The following is a 13,416-nucleotide window of genomic DNA, read 5'->3' on the forward strand; positions in this document are numbered from 1 at the left end:
TCTTTTTTCTCCCATGCCCTTTCGTGTAGAATATCAAACAACAGTTATGATTGGGAATATCTTTGGAAGCAGCAAGATGACTAGAAACGCGCAAATCTCACAATCTTATGTAGTTCCGCAGAGCTGGAGAGATTTTTATAGTCTCATGCAGTACTCATCTGCAACTTGTGGAGACCTTGCTGGGCTAGGCTGCAGATGGGTTACATTAATCCTATAGGAAAGGGGTTTGGGCAGCAGTTATAATTATTTCCTAAATATCTGCTTTAAATATATATTTTAATGCAATCATTCGGTCCTGAAGAATCTATCTTGACCGTTTTGCCCAAATATCATTGTATCACTATCTGTTTCCACTCAAATCTATGGACAGAGTCTCCTTTGTATGTCCGTGTAGCACCATCTTGTGCAACAGATGCCCACAATATGCCAAGACCTGCCATTGTTATGCTAGGGCTGACAATATAACAGTATATTACGGCAACGTCATATCATGTGACAAAGATCTTTCATTTCAATTTCATTTTTACAGAGTGTTTTAAAAGTGTCTTTTAAGTCTTTGTCTATGCAAAATCTTGCCAATTATTCAATGCGAAGGCAACAGGCAGTTGACAACTACTGTGAATAATTCTCCCTTGGATTATGGCAACAGTGTAGTTAAACTCCATGATAAACTATGTAATTCAAAAACCCATAGTACTTTCTTCTCAGTCTCACTGCAGGCTCTCAAATCCTATTACAGTTTCCCATGATGCCCTTCATCCTGTAGTACACATTCCACATAGAAACAGGAACGATCAATTACAAAATGCAACAAAGTTCATGAAGTTCATAATCACATTTACAATTCTCTGAAATTAGCCTTTTTTCAATCATTATAGTTTTCACAATCCTTAAACCCTTAACTACTGGGGCTTTTCTACCCTTAATGCTGAGCCCTTGTTTTTGATATTCTGAGTAATTCGTGCTTACGCTTTCATATAAGGTACCTACACCACATTTGTATTCTTTTTCTAGCATTCTTGGGATTCTATCTGTACCCAGGGTGTGTGAAGCTCTTTGAGAACACCAAGAAAATAGCCAAAATATAGCAAAATGATGTTTCTTTGGGACAAAATGGGAACAAAGTGTTGTACAAGAACACACATTTTTGCCTAATAATGCCATCAATGAAAGAGCTGCTGTGCTTGAACCGCCATCTTCCCACTTTAGGAACAAGCAAAGCCGTTTTTACCAAAGTTTTTGCATTTTCTCAGAGTTAGTTATTTTTTCTTAATTTTTTGTAGTTTTAACGTACTTGCAGTTGGTGGTTGAAACAGGCATGAAACCCATAGATAACCTTGGAAACCCACACATTTGAAAAGTACACATAATTTTCAATTCAGCACGTTGACATTTAAGTCAATCTGTCGACCGTTTCCCAAATAAACTAATCACTGAAATAAAGAAATATTAAAAATAAGTAAAATAAATAATTGGTAACAACATTTTCATCTGTATTTTTTGTCACAGTGGTTGATTTACAAAAGCAACATAGCTTTACTTCTATTAGACTGGTCTTGTCGCAGGGACATATGTAGGGTTTGTAGATTTTCCAAAAAAACTGTGAGACACAGAGCCAACATCTGAGCTGCAGCATAGGATTTTTCCTTGTGCATTGACAATGCAGCAACTCTTATGGTTAAATCAAATTAATGAAATATGGCTATAAGGGAAATCTGTTTATTTCTGAAATTTGCTCAAGATACTGATTTTACACCCAGGGATTTTTTGTACACTGCTGAATTTGTGGTTAGACATTACCAACTTCTGAGTCAGACGGCATTTTGCAAATGGTTTTCTTCCTTGCACAAATGCAGAGGAATAATAAAACATGTTCAACTGCTTTGTGTTCCCATGTGTCTCCTGATAAAACAGTACCCCAAACAGTACCACACTTATGTGGCTGGGCCTAGCGCTGGAGAGACAAAACATCTCAAGATTAGACATGGAGAAATCTGATTTCCCCAATCGAAATCAGCCATTTTTTGCAATGTTTGTAGTGTGCGGAATTTAGGACCTAGCTCACCCACCACTCAGATAAACCTATCTAACCCAGGAATTTTTTATATCTAGACACTCAGGGGAGTTCAGTGTGATTTGACTTGTGTGGATCACACAATTGTTTTTTACCCAGAAGGCCTTGAAACCCTGAAATTCTCTGGGTCGAGCTCGCACAGCACACAATTCCCCCAAAACATGACCTGGAGGCATTGCATCTAGTCTAGTAAAATTCACCTTTTCTGAGATGTGGGTAGCTGCAGAATTCGGGTTCAGTGGAGAGGCACCCAGGGAAACCTATAAGGCACAGACATTTCCTGAAAAGTTAATAGCCAGGTGAGTTCAGGGTGGACCGCACAATGTTGTTTTACCCAGAGGGTCTTTCGAACATCAAAGTGTGGCTACAAATATATATATTTCTCATATTTCTGGGAGGGAAAGTTCAGGGAGCTGAAGGGATCCAGAAAATTCTTACTATGTAGCATTCCCACGCATTTTATATTGAAAACCCCTTTTGTGTAGCTGGGCCTAGTGCCTGGCATGATGTGGTGACATCACATCTCACTTAGTGAAATCAACTCTTGCTTTGTGATGTGGGTATTTGGGGAATTCAGGCCCTTGTTCAGCCGCCACCCCTGGAAATCTACAAAGCCCTTGTATTTCTAAAAAAAAGTAAACACTTGTGGGAGTTAAGGATTGTGTGACAAGTGTGGATCCCATAATGTTTTGTTACCCAGAAAGTCTTGCAGGTCTCAAGCATTGGCTGAAAACACACATTTTACTTTGAGTGAAAGTTCTGGAAGCTGTGGGGTTCCACAAAATTTCTACCACCTAGCATTCCCACATGTCTAATGATAAACAGGGTATTGCATTTGTGTGGCACAAAATACCTGGAGGCATCTTACATCTGCAGATGTAAGATGTCTTATAACCAGTTTTTACAACCTGGAGGCATCTTACATCTTACCTTGTAAAATGTACCCTTTTTGTGGGTAGCTGTGACGTTTGGGCCCTAACTCAGATGGCCCACAGAGGCTTACCATACTCAGACATTTCTGAAAAGTAGATATCCAAGGAATTTTAAGGTGTGTAACTTGTGTGAATCCCAAAAGGCTTTTTCCTGGAAGAGCTTGCAAACCTAACAGCACCCATTATCCTCACATTTCTTTGTGAGAAGGTTCTGGTAGCCGCAGAGATCCTCAACGTTCTTACGAGTCAGCATTTCTTCATGTCTCCTGCTTAAAAGAGTACCCCACTTATGTGGCTAAGTCTAGCTCTCACCGTACAAAAGCCCTAAACTGAGCCATAAAATTCCGCTAGTAAAGTACATACTTCTTTTGTAATGTGGGTAGGTGCAGAATTTGGGCTCTAGCTCAACTGATAGACTTCAGTATCTCCCACAAAGTGTTTTTACCCAGAAGGCCTTGTAAATCTTTAACTACAAAAACCCATTTCTTTACATTTCTTTGAGAGATATTTCCAGAATCTGCAGGGATCTTCAGAATTCCACAAAATTCCAGCCACTCTGCATTTTCACTCGTCTCTGATAAAACTGGTATCCCACTTGTGTGGCTGGGTCTAGTGAACGCATGGAGTAATGCTGAGTGGTGGCTATTCTGTGATCCTTGAAGCTTCCAGAATTTTGTCTCAGTGAAATATAATACAAATGTGTGTTGTTAGCCAAAGTTTGAGGTTTAGAGGGCATTTTGGGTAATAAAATGTTGTCAATCAATCAATCAGGAATTTGTAAAGCGCACTACTCACCGTGAGGGTCTCAAGGCGCTGAGGAGGAGAGAGGGAGGAGGGGGGGAGAGGTGCTGCTACTGCTCGAACAGACAGGTCTTGAGAAGTTTCCTGAAGGTAAGCAGGTCTTTGGTCTGGCGCAGGTGGGTGGGAAGAATGTTCCATGTTTTGGCGACGAGGTGCGAGAATGATCTACTGCCGGTTGTAGTTCTGTGGACGCATGGGACATTTGCGAGGGCAAGGTCGGTGGAGCAGAGATGCCGGTTAGGGGAGTAGAAGGAGAGTCGTCTGTTGAGGTATTCTGGTCCAGTGTTGTGCAGTGCTTTGTGAGCGTGGGTGAGGAGTTTGAAGGTGATTCTCTTGTTGACTGGGAGCCAGTGCAGGTTTTTCAGGCGGTCTGTGATGTGGCAGTGGTGGGGAATGTCCAGGATGACGGGTGCAGAGGCGTTCTGGATGCGTTGCAGCCTCTTCTGGAGTTTGGCCGTGGTTCCTGTGTAGAGGGCATTGCCGGAGTCCAGCTTGCTGCTTACGAGGGCTTAGGTGACTGTTATCGTTTCGGTGGGTATCTATTTGTAGATCTTTTGCAGCATGCAGAGGGTGTTGAAGAAGGAGGAGGAGATGGCGTTGACTTGCTGGGTCATGGATAGTGAAGGGTCCAAGATGAATCCTAGGTTGTGTGGGTGGTCAATCGGAGTCGGAGTGGTTCCGAGAGTGGCAGGCCACCAGGAGTCATCCCATGCAGAGGGGGTGGAGCCGAAGATGAGGACTTCTGTCTTGTCGGAATTGAGTTTGAGGCAGCTGCTCTTCATCCATTCGGAGATGGCCTTCATTCCTTCATGGGGGCAGGTCTTGGCGGAGTCCTTGGTGAGGTAAAGGATCAACTGGGTGTCTTCAGCCTATGATATGATGTTGAGGTTGTGGGATCTGGCGATGTTAGCGAGTGGGCCATGTAGACGTTGAAGAGGGTCGGGCTGAGGGACGAACCCTGGGGTACGCCGCAGATGATTTCTGTGGCCTCCGAGTGGAATGGGGGGAAGCGGTCTCTCTGGGTTCTGCCAGTAAGAAAGGAGGTGACCCAGTCCAGGGCTCTGTCACAGATTCGAGCATTGCTGAGGCATGAGCGTAGGGTGTGGTGGCAGACGGTGTTGGACGTGGCCGAGAGGTCCCGTAGGATGAGGGGCGCGGTTTCACCGCTGTCCAGTATGGTTCTGATTTCGTCGGTTGTGGCGATGAGGGTGGTTTCGGTATGACCCACAATACCCTAGACTCTCCTGTGTATCTAGTTTTCACAAATGTCTAGGTTTAGTAAGTTTTCCTAGTTGCTGGCTGACATTGAGCCCAAATAATACAACCATTCTGCATGGCAAGTAAGATGAAATTGGGATTTACGCCCACTCTGCAGGTCCATATGTAAAACCAACACCCAAAAGATTAGAAACTTCCCCTTGTTTGCCATGGGAATGGGGTGAATTAAGCCCCAGGGTAGCAAAAAGATTACTCAGGCTTTTTGGGTGAGGCCCTATATGAGAGTGGGCTGGCTTCCATCCCATTGTTTCTTTAAAGACAGAAATGCAGCAAATAGAGTAAGTATGCCTGATGTTTACCACATCTAAAGTAATTAACTGCATTCAAAAATGTAGCTTTCAGGGCTTAACATCAAAACAATCAATGTTCCACATATATTTTAGCAGTGTCTCTTGCAACTGCAGGTCATGTCTCTCTTTTGTACCCATAAGATAAATACCTCACAGATAATTTCAAGGTCACTTACTTGCCAAGTACATGGTTTATTCTATTGGTTTCTGGCAATGTGTTTGCCCTGTCACGGAGGGCTGATGATGGAGATCTACTGAGAATCCAGCCCGTTCTATGTGTCCCTGTAGGTTCTGAAAACTTGAATACTCTACCAGAGAAAGAAGGAGAAATATGAGAAAAGGATGAGAAAACACAGGAGTGTTTGCTGGGGTACTGAGTTGTCAGAAATAACTGACATAGGGGGTCATTTCAACATTGGCGGTAAAAGGCGCTTACCGCCGTGCAGAAGACCGCCAATACACCGCCGCCGCGGCGGTATTCTGCCACAGCTATTATGACACACATCTTGGAATCCGCCGAAATTCAGACACCCACACAACACCGCCACACCAAAGGTCAGTGATAAACTGGCGGAAACAAATCCTCCACCTCCACGGCAACAGAAACGCGCCCATGCTATTACGACCCACGAATCCACGCGGCGGTCTTTCAACCGCGGTATTCCATTGGCGGTACACACCGCCGCGCTCAAAATACACACACATCTCCAAAACACTGCCACATTGGACCATTCCAAATACACACACCTGATACACATACAAACACCACTCCCACACAATCAATACTACATAAAACACACACCCACATCACCCACAAACCCCTACGACCAAAAAATCATGAACGAAGGCCAGAGAGAGAGCACAGAATAGACAACCCCATCACACAGAGGCACACAACACCATCACCCAAACAACATCCACGCACAAAACACCACACACCACTACCCTCACCACACTCATCACCACATACACCACCCCACACATCACCCACACCACCCCATGTCACGCCAAAGACACCCCGCTTCTCCGAGGAGGAGCTGAGGGTCATGGTGGAGGAAATCGTCCGGGTAGAGCCACAGCTATTTGGCTCACAGGTACAGCACACATCAATAGCCAGGAAGATGGAGTTATGGCGCAGAATAGTGGACAGGGTGAACGCCGTGGGACAGCACCCAAGAAATAGGGAGGACATCAGGAAGAGGTGGAACGACCTACGGGGGGAAGGTGCGTTCAACGGTCTCCAGGCACAAAATCGCGGTACAGCGGACTGGCGGCGGACCCACACCTCCTCCCCCACAACTAACAACATGGGAGGAGCAAGTCTTGACCATCGTGCATCCTGAGGGCCTCGGAGGGGTCGGTGGAGGATGGGACACTGGTAAGTCAAATCTTAACTATCATATCCCCCACCCTACCTGCATGCTATCACACTCCCCCACCCTCACACCCTCCCCTATCACTCAAATCCTCACTAATCTACCCATAACAGAAACCACCCATCCCAACACCAAGCCCTGCATGACACAACTAAGCATGGACACCCCTCACTAAAGCATGCCCACTGCACATACCCAGAAGACCCCCCCCAACCATCATCACACAAACCCACACACAGGAATGCTTGCACTGGGGTACACAAACACCCACCAATTGCACACCATTACACACACACATTCAATAATCATGCTCTTATGCCCCAGCAGGAACCCGAAGGACCGTCACCACACCAGAGGTTCCAGACAACACCACCCCACCCCCAGAAGAGGCCCACAGTGACGACAGCAGCTCTGCCCTACTGGATCCTGATGACCAGCCAGGACCATCGTGGGCCTCGGGACAGTCGGTTCCCCTTGCACAGGCACAGCCCAACACCGACCTTCCACCCTCTGGTAACACCAGCACAGCACCCACCCAGCGGGCCCAAACCTCCCTACCCAGGACAGGTCAATCAGCGGTGTGTCCACCACTACAGGGAACCCAGGATAACCCGCCACCCGAACAACAAAAGGGACCTGGGGGCAGTGGTAGTGGGCACACGGTCCAGGGGACGGAGGCCCAGGAACACAGGGGAACTGGGAGGGCTGCTGTCCGACAGGGGGCGGACAGGCCAAGGGAACCCACTCTCCACGAGGCCCTATCCTCCATCATGGGAGCATACCACCACTCCCAGGAGACGATGGCGACGGTCCTGGACAAGTTGCAGGAGACCCTGCGCCTGCAGGACGAACTGTATTTGGGGTTCAGGGAGGAGCTCAGGACCATCAGCTCCGCCCTGGGCACCATCGTAGGGGTGCTGAAGGACATACAGCAGACCTTGAGGGACACCTTGGCACTCCAAGGGGCTCCTGACACTAGCCAGGACGATGAACTGCCCACCACCTCCGCCGGCGCTAGTGGACAGGACGCCCCGCCACAGGACCAACACACCAGCACCCCACCCTCTGCAGACGGACAACCACCACGCAAGCGGTCCCTGAGATCCAGGAACATGACAGAGCAAGATGGCAAGACCCCCCCCAGGAAATGAGACCACCCTGATTGTCTTCCCACTGTCCCACTATGTTACCCTGTCCATACTTAAACTGCACCAGCTCCACTTCCTATGCCCAGATGGGCAGTGCACCTGTGAGACTAATAGACTGGACTCTGCCATTGACATTCCTCCGCCATTACCCATCCTCATTTTACAAACCCCTCATATTTCAGAGCACTTCAATAAACACCCTTGAAACACAAAACAATCTGGAGTCAGTCTGTGATTTAGTAAATATGTATTATCAATGACAGTGTCATAATGGGTTTACCATTGTAAGGCTAACATACCTATGTCACACATCACAAGCCCTTGAAGGATGCAAGCAGTTGACACGTAGGTAACCACACCAGTGAAACCGTAATGGAAGGGTTCAACTCAGTTTCCAAATAGTGACTTAAATCGAGAAACCGGATAGAGGTAGACGTGTGAAAGTTAATGTAATGCTAAAAATTAAAATGTTCTCACCTGTGTCTCACTGGAAATATTGCTGTATGACTGACTCCCTGTTGTCGTTGTCTTCTTCCTCAGCTTCATCCTCATCACTGTCCACAGGCTCCACAGACTCCCCAGCTGCTACAACACCGTCATCTGGATCATCCTCCTGCAGAAAAAGCACCTGGCGTCGCAAAGCCAAATTATGGAGCATGGAGCAGGCGATGATGATGTCGCATACCTTCTTCGGTGAGTAGAATAGGGATCCACCTGTCATATGGAGGCACCTGAACCTGGCCTTCAGGAGGCCGAAGGTGCGTCCGATCACCCTCCTAGTCCGCCCATGGCCCTCATTGTATCGTTCCTCTGCCCTGGTCCTGGGATTCCTCACTGGGGTCAATAGCCAGGAAAGGTTGGGGTAACCAGAGTCCCCCAATAGCCATACACGGTGCCTGTGGAGTTGACCCATCATATCAGGGATGCTGCTATTCCGCAGGATGTAGGCGTCATGCACTGAGCCAGGGAACATAGCATTTACCTGCGAGATGTACTGGTCTGCCAAACAGACCATCTGGACATTCATTGAATGATAACTCTTCCTGTTCCTGTACACCTGTTCACTCCTGTGGGGGGGGACCAGAGCTACATGGGTCCCATCAATGGCACCTATGACGTTGGGGATATGTCCAAGGGCATGGAAGTCACCTTTCACTGTAGGCAAATCCTCCACCTGAGGGAAAATGATGTATCTCCTTACGTGTTTCAGCAGGGCAGACAACACTCTGGACAACACGTTGGAAAACATAGGCTGGGACATCCCTGATGCCATGGCCACAGTTGTCTGAAAAGACCCACTTGCAAGGAAATGGAGCACTGACAGCACCTGCACGTCAGGGGGGATTCCAGTCGGATGGCGGATTGGTGACATCAGGTCTGGCTCCAACTGGGTACATAATTCCTGGATTGTGGCACGGTCAAACCTGTAGGTGACGATGACATGTCTCTCTTCCATTGTCAACAGGTCCACCAGCGGTCGGTACACCGGAGGATTCCGCCATCTTCTCATATGTCCCAGCTGACGGTGCCTACGAAGGACAACAGAGAAGAACCAGTCATTATTCCTCTAGGTATGTACCCACAGTTACACACAAGACTACACCACTCACAAAACCCTTCCTGTATGTGTGTTGAGTGTAGGCCTAGCTATGTGTGACGTAGTAGTAAATGAAGCCATGTGGGCCCCTGAAATGGCGGCTGCCTGACCTCTAAACTGGGACAATGGGATTGTGGGGTAACTTTGCTGGCGTTGCACACCGTCGCGGTAGGCGGTCGTAGACCGCGGCACAATGCTGCATTGGTTAACATTGGACCCTATGGGTCCCAGGAGCCAATGATCAGGTGCGCCGGCGGTGATGATGCGCACCACCGCGGACGTCACCGCCGCGGACGTGACCGCCATTTTCTATCTGTTCAATCACTATATACCTGACCTTCGACAGGAGAGGACCTACACTGCAAGTGCTGCTGTGACCTCGGTCTGAAAGCGACGATGGCTGCTGCGTCTTGGGAAAGAGCCCCTGCCTTCACTGCACAGGAGTTGGAGAAACTGGTAGACGGGGTCCTCCCCCAGTACACGCTACTCTACGGTCCTCCAGACCAACAGGTTAGTACACAGGGAGCACGTTGTATGGGCTTGGCCTGGGTGGAGAGGGCTGGTTGGAAGAGGGAAGGGGGCAGAGTTCATAGAACAACAATGCATTGGAATGAATGGGCCACATGGCCAGAGTAGGGAGGGGGCCACTCACAACGACGGTGCAGTTGGTAATGACTGTTCCTTTTCCCTTGTGCATGTCATGTAGGTCAGCGCCCACCAGAAGAGGGACATTTGGCGTGCCATCGCCAAGGAGGTCCGGACCCTGGGGGCCCACCAGAGACGGGGCACCCACTGCCGTAAGAGATGGGAGGACGTTCGCCGCTGCAGCAAGAAGACGGTGGAGGCTCAGCTGGGGATGGCCTCCCAACGTGGGAGGGGTGCCCGTCGCACCATGACCCCCCCCTGATGTTCCGGATCCTGGCGTGGCCTACCCAGAGTTGGATGGGCGCTTGAGGGCATCACAGCACACACAAGGGGGTGAGTACAACCTCATTCTGCTGACTTTGCGTGCAGTGGAGGTGTCTGGGTGGGGGAGGTGGGCTGTGGGTGTCCCTAGGCCAGGGCGATTTAGGTAGGCAAGGCCCCTCCGTAATGTGGCACTCTACCCCACCTCAGCAGAGTGCCAAGTCGAGGTACAGTTGCCCCCGTGGCATACATGTGCGCAGATGTCCACCATTGCCATGTAGGCCATAACCCAGAAATTGCATGTGCAGAGGGCAGGAGCACGGCATAATGCAGGGGGCTGCTGCGTCTGTCATGTCCGCCAACGGTAGCGGTAATCCATGCACTAAAACTCTCTTTCTTCTGTCTCACCCCCTTTTTCTGCTCTCCCTGTCCTTTTGTACATCAGCATCAACAGGCGGAGGTACAGTGGCACCGGAGCACGAGGGAGCTGCATCCCACATGGCCATGGAGGGCCACACCACGGACTCTGAATGCACCAGTGGGACGGAGGGCGAGGGGAGCTTCACGTTGGCCACCGGATCACCAAGCAGCGACACGGACTCGTTCGCCGATGGGGGCTCCCTTGTGGTGGTGGCACCATCTGTGACCCCCACCTCTACAGGTACAGCCGCCGCCTCCCCTTCCAGCCCCGCCCTCCCAGCAGCTCCTCAGCGTTCGCCCCGTGCCCGCTCACCCAGGAGGGTGGGCATCACCTTCACCCCAAGCACCTCAGGCCCTGCTCCAGTCACCCCTGCTGCCCTCAGTGAGGAGGCCATTGACCTCCTCAGGTCACTCACTGTTGGGCAGTCTACCATTGTGAATGCCATCCAGGGTGTAGAACGAGAGTTGCAACACGGTAATGCATTCCTGGAGGGCATTCATTCTGGTCAGGCTGTCCTTCAGGGAACCCTGCAATCTCTGGCCTCAGCACTGATGACAGCCATTGTCCCTGTGTCTAGCCTCCCCCCTCCAACTTCCTCCACCCAGACCCAATCTCATGTACCCCAGCCCATCCCAAGCACACATACAGACCAGCATGCACACAAGTCAACACACACATGTAGCTCAAGCAAATATAGGCACCACACACACCACTGGCACTCACGCAAGCCTCACCCACGTACAGACACAGCAACATCCACTGCCTCCACTGTGTCCCCCTCCTCCTCTTCTCCCTCCTCCCTCCCAGTCTCGTCTACACACACACCTGCATGCACCACATCTACAGGCACCATGAATCGCACAAGGACACCCAGCACCACAAGCCGCTCACCTGCACTCACCACCTCCACTGCCATTTACACGTCCCCTGTGTCCTCTCCCAGTGTGTCTGTGACGCCCCCTCCCAAAGTACACAAACGCCGGCAATCACTCACCCATCATCCATCCACCTCACGACAGCCTCCAGTACCTGCACCTGCACCCAAAACACCTAAAGTGACACCTCCGACAACCACCTCCTCTTCCTCCACTTCCAGAACCCCTCCAGCTACCCATCCCAGTGTTCGTCAGAAACTGTCCCTCTGTAAAGTTGACCTTTTTTCCCCCACCCCACCCCCTCCAATTCATCAGTCCCATCGTAGCACCTCAGCCAAAAAGCCTCCAATATCAGTGGTGCCTGTTCAAGGTTTGTGGAGTGCACCGGCCACCAGGGCAGGCAGTAGGACCCGGAACCAAGGCACTGGCAGCCCACCCCCTGTAAAGGCTCTAAAATTGGAGAGTGGACGACGGGACCGTGTTAAGACTCCTGGTGGGAAAACAACTGACATGGGTTCCAAGGGGATTGGAGAGTCAGCTGTGACTTCACCAAAGGTGGGGAAGGGCCAGAGGAAGTCTGCCCAGCCTGTTGTGAGTGTCACGGCGGAGAAGTGCGCCATCATTTCCGGCAGTCGACACACAACCGCTAGCACCATCGTCACTGGTCCAGAGACCACCGCCAGAGTCACAGCCCAGGAGGGCACAAGTATCGTCACTGGTCCAGAGACCACCGCCAGAGTCACAGCCCAGGAGGGCCCAAGTATTGTCACTGGTCAGGAGACCACCGCCAGAGTGACAGCCCAGGAGGGCCCAAGTATCGTCACTGGTCCAGAGACCACCGCCAGAGTCACAGCCCAGGAGGGCACAAGTATCGTCACTGGTCAAGAGACCACCGCCAGAGTCACAGCCCAGGAGGGCCCAAGTATCGTCACTGGTCAGGAGACCACCGCCAGAGTCACAGCCCAGGAGGGCCCAAGTATCGTCACTGGTCAGGAGACCACCGCCAGAGTCACAGCCCAGGAGGGCCCAAGTATCGTCACTGGTCCGGAGACCACCGCCAGAGTCACAGCCCAGGAGGGCCCAAGTATCGTCACTGGTCCGGAGACCACCGCCAGAGTCACAGCCCAGGAGGGCCCAAGTATCGTCACTGGTCCGGAGACCACCGCCAGAGTCACAGCCCAGGAGGGCACAAGTATCGGCACTGGTCCAGAGACCACCGCCAGAGTCACAGCCCAGGAGGGCACAAGTATCGTCACTGGTCCAGAGACCACCGCCGGAGTCAGTGCCCTGGAGGGCCCCGGCTGCCACAGCCCCGCTGGGCAATGATGGAACGTCATGCCACACACCAATGCCCAGTGTAGAGAACGTCATGCCACACACCAATGCCCATTGTAGAGAACGTCATGCCACACACCAATGTCCGTATCAGAACCGCCATGTCAAAGCACCGCTGAACAGGGCAAAGACCGCCATGGCAAAGCACCGCTGAACAGGGCAAAGACCGCCATGTCAAAGTACCGCTGAACAGGGCAAAGACCGCCTGTCAAAGCATCGCTGAACAGGGCAAAGACTGCCATGGCAAAGCACAGCTGAACAGGGCAAAGACCGCCATGGCAAAGCACCACTGAACAGTCCGGAACCGCCATGGCAAAGCACCGCTGAACAGGGCAAAGACCGCCATGTCATAGCATCACTGAACAGGGCAAAGGCCGCCATGG

At 50.6% G+C, this 13,416-nt stretch overlaps 1 protein-coding gene across 1 annotated transcript in view; it reads right to left on the reverse strand.

The window, feature by feature from the left end:
* Positions 1-13,416, reverse strand: part of PDE4B (phosphodiesterase 4B) — a 1,531,620-nt gene that overhangs the window by 1,095,791 nt on the left and 422,413 nt on the right. The gene's annotated exons all lie outside the window — the stretch shown is intronic.

The sequence above is a fragment of the Pleurodeles waltl genome, chromosome 4_2 (genome assembly GCF_031143425.1).
Source record: "Pleurodeles waltl isolate 20211129_DDA chromosome 4_2, aPleWal1.hap1.20221129, whole genome shotgun sequence".
NCBI classification, from domain to species: domain Eukaryota; kingdom Metazoa; phylum Chordata; class Amphibia; order Caudata; family Salamandridae; genus Pleurodeles; species Pleurodeles waltl.